This window comes from Meleagris gallopavo, chromosome 28 (assembly GCF_000146605.3).
Source record: "Meleagris gallopavo isolate NT-WF06-2002-E0010 breed Aviagen turkey brand Nicholas breeding stock chromosome 28, Turkey_5.1, whole genome shotgun sequence".
Lineage (NCBI taxonomy): Eukaryota > Metazoa > Chordata > Aves > Galliformes > Phasianidae > Meleagris > Meleagris gallopavo.
The window spans coordinates 4,840,713-4,851,117 of NC_015038.2; the positions used below are offsets into that span (position 1 = coordinate 4,840,713).

The 10,405-nt window shown below is 50.8% G+C and overlaps 1 protein-coding gene across 1 annotated transcript in view; it reads right to left on the reverse strand.

Moving 5' to 3' along the window:
* The window catches only part of LOC100547603 (acidic mammalian chitinase-like), a 27,294-nt gene extending 24,110 nt beyond the window's left edge, over positions 1-3,184 (reverse strand). The window contains exon 1 of the mRNA XM_010724411.2: positions 3,170-3,184. The gene's annotated coding sequence lies outside the window, so the exon portion shown is untranslated. The remainder of the gene's footprint in view (positions 1-3,169) is intronic.
* Positions 3,185-10,405: the final 7,221 nt, after the last annotated feature.

The following is a 10,405-nucleotide window of genomic DNA, read 5'->3' on the forward strand; positions in this document are numbered from 1 at the left end:
AAGAGTCCAGCGGAGGGCCACAAAGATGGTGAAGGGCCTGGAGCATCTCCCCTGTGGAGAAAGGCTGAGTGAACTGGGTCTGTTTAGCCTTGAGAAAAGAAGATCGAGAGGGGACCTGATCCGGGTCCATAAATATCTGAGGTGTGGGGGGGCAGAGTGGTGAGGCCAGACTGTTTTCTGCAATGTGTGGAGACAGGACAAGGGGAAACAGCCAGAAACTGCAGCATAGGAATTTCTGCACAAATGTGTGCAAGAACTTCTTTAGGTGAGGTGACGAAGTGCTGGAACAGGCTGCCCAGGGGGGTTGTGGAGTCTCCTTCTCTGGAGATGTTCAAGACTCACCTGGACGCCTACTTGTGCCACCTGGTGTAGGGAACTGCTTTGGCAGGGGGTTGGACTCGATGATCTCTGGAGGTCCCTTCCAACCCCTAAGATTCTGTGATTCTGTGATTCTTTATCCGCACAGTGTTTTCTGCAAGGAGATCTCAGCAATCATCCTCTTCATTGTAGGGGATGGTTACATAGCTACTTTTCTGGCTCCTTTCCCTCATTGGATGTGCATCTTTTCAGGTTCAGAAGTATCCATGTGCATCTGGAAACTGAGGTACATACTAAGAAAATGTATGTTGCTGTTGCAAATACACAGCAGGTGTGTCCAGCAGCAGGATCAACTTTAAGATGTGATGGAGCAACTTGTTTTGGACACCATCTCCAAGCAATTGGAAGAAAAGAAGGTTATCAGGAGTAGTCAGCATGGATTCACCAAGGGGAATCATGCTTGACCAACCTGATAGCCTTCTATGATTTCACTGGCTGGGTAGATGGGAGGAGAGCAGTGGGTGTTGTGTATCGTGACTTCAGCAAGGTGTTTGCCATTGTCTCCCACTATACCCTTGCTGTGAAACTTACAAAATGTGGGATAGATAAGTAGACAGTGAGGTGGACTGAGAAATGGTTGACTATCAGAGCTCAGACGGTTGTCATAAGTGGTGCAGGGTCTGGTTGGAGGCCTGTAACTAGTCGTGTTCCCTAGGGGTCAGTGCAGTCTTGTTCAATGTCTTTATCAGTGACTTGGATGAAGGGATAGAGTCCACCCTCAGCAAGTTTGCTGATGATACAAAGCTGCGAGGATTGTCTGACACACCTGAAGGCTGTGCTGCCATTCAACAAGACTTGGGCAGATTGGAGAGCTGGGCAGAGAGGAACCTGGTGAGGTTTAACAAGAGCAAGTGTAGAGTTCTTGCACCTGGGGAGGAATAACTGCATGCATCAGTACAGGTTAGGGGATGACCCACTGGAGAGGAGCTCTGGGTGTTCTGGAGGACAACAGGTTGGCCATGAGCCAGCAGTTTGCCCTTGTGGCCAAGAAGGCCAATGGTATCCTGGGATGCATTCAAAAGAGCACAGCCAGCAGGCTGAGGGAGGTGATCCTTTCCCTCTACTCTGCTCTGGTGAGGCCACATTTAGACTACTGTGTCCAGTTCTGGGCTCTGGTGAGACTGGGAATGTGTGTGGCCTTTCAGTCTTGCAGGCCTTGGCGTACCCCAGGAAGGCAGGGTGGGTTGCTGAATCGAGGAGCTCAGCATACTCAGGCTGTAAGGGAGGCAGCCGGGCCTCCTGTCCCCCAGCCCTGGTCTGTGCTATGTCTTGGCTGTGGGCAGATTGGATTGCACGTTCCCAGCTGGGAGGGAGGCTTCCTGACAGAGCTCCATGTATAATTCACTCAGCATGGCCTCAGCAAAGGCTCAGTACAGGGAGGGGAAGATGGTTTATTGTTTTTCCAAACCTCCTTTTGTTTCCTAAGGAATGTGGCTGCAAAGTCGTGCTGCCAGAGCCTCATGGGAGAGTGCTGTTCTGAAGGAAGGTGTTCTGTGAGATTGCTGTGCCCAACAGGGGAAGTGTGCCAGCAAGGGAGCTGCATGATCTTTTTCTTACAACCAATGATCTGAATTCCCCCTGTGACACCTCTCTCACATGCTCTCCAGCCTTCCAGGCACTGTGGCAGATCCCAATCACCATTTTTGTTGCATGTCTTTTTCCTCTGCTACCTCATAGGGAACAGTGCCGGTGCATTGGATTTCCAGTTGTCACTCTTGGCATAGCCACCCTGTTTGGTTTTTGGTGCCCTTTCAAATTCCAGGAGTGCTGTGACATCCCAGACGGCTTCACTGACCTCCCAGTGGGAGACAGGAACATAGCTGTCTGGGGTGGGACCATCCCTGCCATTACAGGTGGGTGGGGTGGAGCAGGGCTGGGGTATAACTGGGCACCCAAAAGCATTAATTACGGTGTGATGCATGTGGAGGTCAATCACTTCAAGGAGCTCTGGGAATGCTGATCAGCACGGGCAGCACTGAAACCTGGGCCAGGTCACTGGTCTCAGGATCTTCTGCACTGCTGCCCTAGCTCTAAAAGACTCCTTGAGGCCAAGTCTTTGACCATTGCATCCCTGCATATCTTGGAGGTAGCCTCCCAGAGGCCATTTCCAGGACACTGACATTATGTTTAGTTTAAGCAGGTTCAAGTGTACCAGTTTCATTCCAAACCTAGCTTCTGTGTGAAGCTCCTGAGTTTTCATAAAGCAAGACCAAAGTCCCGAGCAGAAATTGAGCAACAGGGCAGGGCCTTGGCCAGGCACCAAGGTCCAACCTGAAAATGGCTCAGGAATTCAAACCCCACCTCCTCTCCTCAAATGTAGACTGATAAAATCATGTCTGCTTTAACGCTTTTAAATACAAGTGGGGAAAAAAATGCCCCTAGAGACTGTGCTAAAGCCTTGGTTGTTGCTGATATGCAGAAATATGGAGAGTTTATGTGCTGCTTCTGTGAGTAACAGATGTGGTTCTAACCTGAAACTTGGAATCCAAACATGGATGAACTCTATGTGCAATCCAAAGCCATGCGTAAACCCAGTTTTTCTGTGGCAAATGACCCCTTAACTCACCTACTCCCTCCCTCCCTGGCTGCACACACCCTGGCAGTGAGGGGTGGATTTCAGCTCCCCAGCCATGTGTCCAATTCCCATCTCTCTTAACAACTTTCTTAACAAATAAAACTTTCGGTGGGACTTCAGCAACAGGTAAAATGAAGGAAACCATGTTTGCTTCCTCTGCTGGAGTCTTCAGGGCAGCAGTAAAAGGAATGAATGCAGTTAGCAAGCTGAAGTGAGGGGCATTCACTGAAGTCAGTAGAATTTGGGAAGCAAAGGGCTGTTTTTCAGTCAGTTTTTCAGCAGTATCACAGTGAGGAAGGTCAGATATTGCTGAGGAGAACAGTATCACCTCAATGCTGGCTCCCAATGAATACTTGCTGCATTCTTCCTTCCTTCCAAGCACCACCAAGGGAAGATACTAGCTCTGTCTTTGCCCTGTGCTTGGCTGTCTGTTGGCATCAGCTACAAAAATGAGCAGTGTGCTGCTCAGAGCGAGCCAGGGGCCAACACAGTGTGCTAGTTGCTTGTGGACTGTGGCCGTGGGGAGATTGGGAAATTAGGAGGGGGTGGATGCGTACGGTACACCCCATGCCTGCCTCCCCTGCTCAGGTGCAGCACTCACCAAAAAACAATGAACTGGCTTTGCCAGGGAGGGCCAGGAATCCTTGGGAACAGCCTAGAGCAGTCCTGCAGAGTCCACCTGCTATTCAGGAGGTATCTCTCCTACTGAGGATCAGGCTGCCTTTTGGGAAAGGGCACCACCCAGATCTAAACTCTTGTAGGGTGTTGCCCTGCTTTATCTAGGCTGCCTTTGTGCACTAATTGATGTTTGCAGGGGTTGGGATGTTTGCTGGGCTCTGAGAACTACTGGCTTCTTTCATATTTGTGGGTGTAGCCTGAGAAGAATCCCAAGGACCTTCTCCCAGTGTCCCTTTTCTCCCACGCTGGAGCCCGGACCATCTGCACACTCTGCTCTCCCTAGGTGTAAGACAAAAGTCCCCTGTGGGTTTCATTCAGTGTAAATGGAGGCCACAAGGAGAGGGGTGCACTGAGCAGAGCTTTGTCCATATAGCAACTATTGATTATGCCTTGCCTAATCCATGCTGTGGAGTTTAGCTGGGAATCAAGAAGAGAACTGATAGAGAGGGATAAAAGAGAAGCCAGATCCATAGGTTTGATGGCAGTGAGGTTCTGGAGTTAGCCATAAATGAGATTGAGTGTGGCTTGTACCAGTGTTGGTGTACGCCAAAATCTGGAGGCTGTACAGCTGCTTACCTTCTCCTGTTAGCAGCACTAGCTACTACTTTGAAGTCTGTGTGAAATGGGCTCAATCTCTTCAGCCTTGTGGGAAAGCACAGATCTTCTCAGAAAGATCTCATTTTCTGTTTGACACTATATGTGCTATAAAACCCTTGAGAAAAGAATTCTGTGTGTGGAAACCCTCAGGTCTCTTGTGCCACAATGAAAATCACTTTAATCTGTAACCATCTCCTCTTTGACAGTGGGTAAATCAGCTGCTGGCCCTGAACCCACCTTCAAGCCCAGCAGACTCCTCACTCGGTGCTAAGATGTCAGGTGGCTCTGCACAGGGTCAGTACACTCACTTACCAGCTGCTACAGCAACAGTGCTTTTGGTGCTCTTGCCCTTATTTTCTTGCTGATGACTGGGGTTGCTATGGTGCTGCAAGACACGTTATCCTGCATTAATGCTTTATAAGCAATAAACGCAGATTTCGGCAGTGTGCTGCTCTGGCAGCTCCATCACAGCATTGCTCCGTGGCTGAGCTGGAGTTTGGCAGATGAACCGCATTCTCACTCCTGTCTTGTGGTTTTCAGCCAGAGGGTTTTTCTTAACTTCTCATTTCTAAGAAAAGAAAAAAAATCCCTTTTTCTTAGCATGGCTGCATTGCAGGGAAGTGTGAAAGCACTATATATAGCCCTGCAGCCTCCCCTCGATGAACGATGTGCAATAGGCCCTTGGGGAGGTTTGCTTAGGAATGTGGAGGGGGAGCAGAGGACTCCTGCCATGCTGTAGCACTGGGGAGGATGGGTCCCACGTCTCACCCCTGCTCTGCGGCTTGGAACAAAACCCAGCACCCTGCAGGCTCAGTTTCCTGCCCTCATACATAGTGAGATTCTCATGTGATTGTCCATGTATCTTTGTGGTGCTGGGGAAGCTTTGGATCCCTGTCCCACAGTGGATTTTAGTGTGTTACCTATCCACAGCTATGGGGAGGGGAATCATGTTTTGACTGGAGCTAGTCTGTGCCTGGGGACTTTCTAGAGCAGCCACACCTCAGGATGCTGCAATAGCGGAGATGGGCCAAGGGGCACTTTGCCTCTGCACACAGCTGTGTCGCACAGCAGTGTTAACCTTGCTGTGCTGCAGGCAGGGGCTGGGGGCAGATGTCAGCACCAAGGGCAGAGGGGTGGAGCAGGACATGCATCTGCCAGAGTCCCACTGATCCTTGTTCCATTTCAGAGCACGAGCCGGGGCTCTGGACTCGTTCTATCTCATGAACCAACAAGTCTGTTCCAGGCTTTACAGCTGGTGACTTTCTCTGGATCGGCCAAAGTCCCCTTTTTTACTCCTCTCAAGCTTTGTTCAACCGGAACAGATGTAGGTGGAGGTGGTAGCATCCTGCACAGAGGATGTGGAAAGAAACAATAACCAAGTGCAAAGAACAGGAAACAGCTATGAAATCACAAGGTCACCTACACACTTTCCCCAGTGCAGCAGCTTCAGGAGGAACTATTGTCTGAAGCTTCTTCTTCTCCAGCTGATAATACGTTGCTTTGAACAAATGTATTACAAAAGACACTTGCCAACATGGGTTCAGCCAGAAGCTGGGAAGGCCGAGGAGAACCCCCCAGACTGTGCTGATGGCACATGGAACCAGTGAGTGTTGAGCACCATTGGAAACCAGGCCCAAAGTCCTAAGAAATTAGAAGAAAAAGCAGTTACTTTGCTTGTGGCTCCCTTGAGTACAGCAATGTTTGCTTCCTAAAATATTTTTGAACAGTTGTGACATTTGCAGTGGGCCAGATAGGCTGTCTTCCATGAGGAAATACAGCCTGCTATAAGGAAAGAGGCTAAGAGGGAGGTTGTTGGGTGAAAGGCATCTCCTGGGGATGCAGCAGGCGGCTGGAGCCCTGGGCTGTGCTCCCAAAATGCTGGAGAACATCCAGCCCTTGCTCCATACCCTCTGTGGATGAGGCAGAAGGGAATATTCAGCATCCTGCTAGCCTGCAGATGGAACTACCTGATGGAACAACCCAAAGTGCTTCCATCCATCTATCCCATGCTGCAGCTGCACAGGCACTGTGGGAGGAGCCCAGCACAAACTGGGACAAGAAAGGACTGAGCTGCCAGCAGCCATTCAGCAAGCTGCAAGGTGCTTGGTGAAGCCCAGGTGTGTGGGATGCTGCTCCCAGCAGCTCAGCCTGGCTAGGGCATGTTCTGGCTCTGGTTCATGCTTCCAGGAATCCATGCACACTGCAGAATGAGGACTAATCTCAGTAGCTAACAGGTTAAAAAGTCTTTGTTTTCTGCCCAGCTCCTTTCCCGCTCTCAGCTGCGTTTCACATGGTTCAGTCACAGCCATATTTCACAACTGTGTGTTTTGAAAGGACTTATTAGCTCTAAGTGTAGGTTGGGCTTAAGACTCTTGCTTTATTGTTTACCCTGCCTGCTAGGCCTGTTTCTGGGGTCAGACCCAGGTTACCAATTACAGCTATGATTAAACACACTCGCCCTGCTTACCCCTGGGCTTTTTTCCCCTTAAATTCCAACTTATCATGCTTAACCCGTGTTAGCAACCAGGTGGCTGCTGGCAGCACCATCACGATGTCTGCACCATCTCCGGCAGAGCCAGATAATGAGATTTGAAGCTTCTGGAAATTTTTAACTTCTTTTTTTTTTTTTTTTTTATTATAAAACGTAAAGAAAGCCTTCCTGCATCCACACAGATAACCTCACAGTCTTTCTCAAATGCTGGAGTAATTGGGAGGGACCCAATCGGGAGAAGTGACAGCTAATTTAGCAATCTGTGGGACATGTCTAATCAGGCGGATTTGGATGTGAGTTCTGTGTGTAACTATTTCACTGCTGATAACAAGGGCTGCAGATTCACACCATGGCTGTCTGACTGGCAGCTGACTCTTCTGATATTCAAAAGCTGGATTTTGTGTCTAATGCCTTATGAACTGCAGCCCAACGTGGTAAATGGGTGCCCCTCAAACCCAGCAGATGAAAGCACAGCATGGGAACAGTTGCCTTTTAGGTGTACATAAAACACCCTTGCTGACTCTGGAAAAGCCCGAGTCATGTGAGCAGTTTGTTCTGTCCATACTGAATTTTAACCCTTCATTGAAAGCCAAACATTACCCTTTTATTATAAATTTTCCAGCTCAACTGGTTTTGAACCTCATTTGGATAAATAGGGCCAAAGTGTTTGAAAGCCTATCGGACGTTTAACTCCCATCAAACCAGTTACAAATCTAGTCTGGCCAATCACTATGAAGAGGTTTATTGGTGGTTTTGTTTTGTTTGATTTTGTTTGTTTGTTTTATTTTAAATTGAAATCAAAATGCTCTCAGCCATTTCCAGCTAGACACAGGGCAGAAACAAATCTAGCTGGACTGACATTAAAACAGCTCTAACTTCTGTTTTTCAAATGAATTTTATCTTCTAACTGTTTGTTTACTCTGTAACTCCTCAAAGCAATTTGAGAGTGTGTATTAAGCCTATGCCCTGTCTTTAAGACTGCAGTCTTCTTGTAACAGAGCCAGAAGTTATGGGCACATAACCCGCTTAGAGATCCTTCAGCCCCACAGGAAATCTCTTATTGGAAGGGCTTAAGGAAGACAATCTGATTGCAGGGCCTGGGGCCATGTCAGACCATGGAACACAGAAGACAAAGGCTCTGAGCAGTGTGAGGGGAGCCTGTATTGCCTCGGTGACTAAGGACAAATGGAGGATCTGAATTTGGAGAATGGTGCCACTGCTGACTGCACCCACTTGTGGAGCAGGGGGGACGAGGGGAACCTGCTTGCTGAGAGCAGAGCTTCAGCAGCACTTAGGGAACACTGTGAGCCTGATGGTGAACAAACCAGCGGGTGCTATGAGTGCTATTCTTGGCAGACAGAGCTGAGAGGGCCTCTTCTACTGACTCAGTTCTGGGTGATGCCATCCCAGTACTTCTTAATGGGCTCCTTCTGTCGGATGGGGGAACAGCCCCTTTTCCCAGCTTGCTCAGTCAGGCTGCAAGCACAGCTCAGCTCTCCTGCCTTTTACTGTGGTAGAAAAGTTTGTTTTTGCTTTGGCTTTTTCTGATGCATTTGTATAAAGGTGTCTTCTATGAGGATGGCTTTGTTTACTTCCTAATTTCATGCCGTTTATGACTGTACCCACGCGCTCCAAGTGTGTTTGCTGGCTGACAGTCCAGGTGTGTTTAAAGTAATCAAGCTCTGTGTGGACAGGCTCACTCCGTGTGTTTGTGCAGCCTCTTCCAGGGCCCCCAGCTGCTGCTCCAGTGCCCTGCACTGTGCCCTGTGCTGGGTTTCACATGGACCTACGTGCTCTTTCATGTGTGTTGCTGACTTAAAAAAGAAAAAAAAAAGTCCTTAGACTTTAATCCTTAGGTTTATTTCAAAGATTACAAAGGCAAATCTGGTTTATAGCGAGAGATTTGCCTGATTGCTTGTGCTTTGTGGATGAATGGAGAAGCAGATGGAACGGGGAGGGGAGGACTAAGGACCCTTTGGCTCCCTCTTCTTGCTTGCTTGACCCTACTTCTGTGCTGCTGCACAAAGTATTTCTTTTGAGCTGTGCAGTACAAGAAATGGGGTTAGTACAGATCTCTGCTTGGGCACTATCTTCTGTTACAATCTTCCACGATTTCAAAAGCTTTTCTTCTTCTTACTCCTTTCTTTGGGCTATACATTGCTACACAGCCATAGTTTCGTGCCTCAGAAGGTGTGAAATCCCTTGTGCAGTGCCTGCAGGTAGGAATGACAGAGGTGTGAATAAAATGAGCTGCAGACTCTGGAAGCAAAAAACCTCCAAAAAATCCAACTGCACCCTCAAGCCATGGACAACAGCTGGGACTTTTGAGACCTGCTGTGCAAAGAGGTGCTGGAAAGTCCCCCCAGAACCCTCACTACACTGAACTCTGTCTGTCAGATGGCTCTTGCCAAAAGCAGGGTGCCCAGGTGGGCCCCACAGGACTCAGTGGCAGCCGCACCTTATCATATCAGGGAGCGAGCACAGTGCCAGGATGGGAGCCGTGCTGTGGGAACCGCCATGCCCCAGCTGCAGGCTGCCCTCACAGCCAGGTGAGCTCCCGGCCTGCTTCGGTGCCTGCAGCTGCAGCCACTGCTTGTGGAGGAGCCAGGCGAGGCCCTGGCCATAGAACGCCTTTCCACCACAGTCTGCATCACATTGTGGCTTCAGATCCTCCCCAGCGCACACCAAGGGAGAGATCTGGGGCTGCCAGACAATGGCTCCAAACAATCCCAGCTCTCTGACAGTGAATATTCAGAAAACCCATCCTGTTCTGATACCAACTGTCTCATGTCGGATCAAAGCAAAGGCAAGAGCAGAGCTTGGTCTCCCGCTGTTGCTTTAGCTTCAGGCTGGGCGAATGCCTCCATCCTGGCAGTGGGGCCGGCTGCTGCAGCTCCCTGTTCTGTAGTGGCTTTTGGGTGCTGCCTGCATCTTGCTACACATCAAGGCCGTGTGCTGCTTGCTCTGCTCCTCTCCCCTGCTACTGGGCTAGACGGAGGCACCCGAGGACACTTGTCTGGGCTCCGTGCTTGCCTTGCCCTCCCCGTTCCGTGGCGTGCCACGTCCCCGTGCTGCAGCCACCTCCCCCGGCTCCTGCTGTCCGGGCTGCTGGCTGGAGGTGGCTGCCCTCGCCTCTCGCCCCGGGCAGAAAGCCAACAGTGGGGCTGCGATGTCCCCTGCACCCACTTGGGACAGCACAGAGGATGCTCCTCCCTGCACGCTTCAGGGAACCCCGCCACGGCTTTGGCCTTATCCAGAACTGGGAGAACGTGGACCCGTGGACGTGCCCTGGGGAAGGACATCCGGCGGCGGCAACGTGCCCGTAGGCCGCTGGGGAGAGGCGGTGCAACGAGGAGGGGGGCATCTCCGGGTCCGTCTCCGGGGCCAGCGGCGGGGGCCCGGCGCAGGCAGCCTGGGGTGGCCGATCCCTGCAATCCAGCTCAGCGGAAGTGCCGCCTCGCGGACACCGAGAGCGCAGCGGTGCCGAAGCGGCTGTCTGGGAAGCGATCCCCGGCAGCACACCCCGCAGCGCCCGTCTGTCGCCGGTCGCCGACAGCTCGACGGGGAGCAGCCTCCGCTTCACCCTCCCAGGGCGTCGTACCCGTTAACGGGTCCCCTTACCCCCCTGGCACCCCTCGGGCTCCCATAGGTGCCGCAGCTCCGGAGCTGCCAAGGAGACCGCTCTC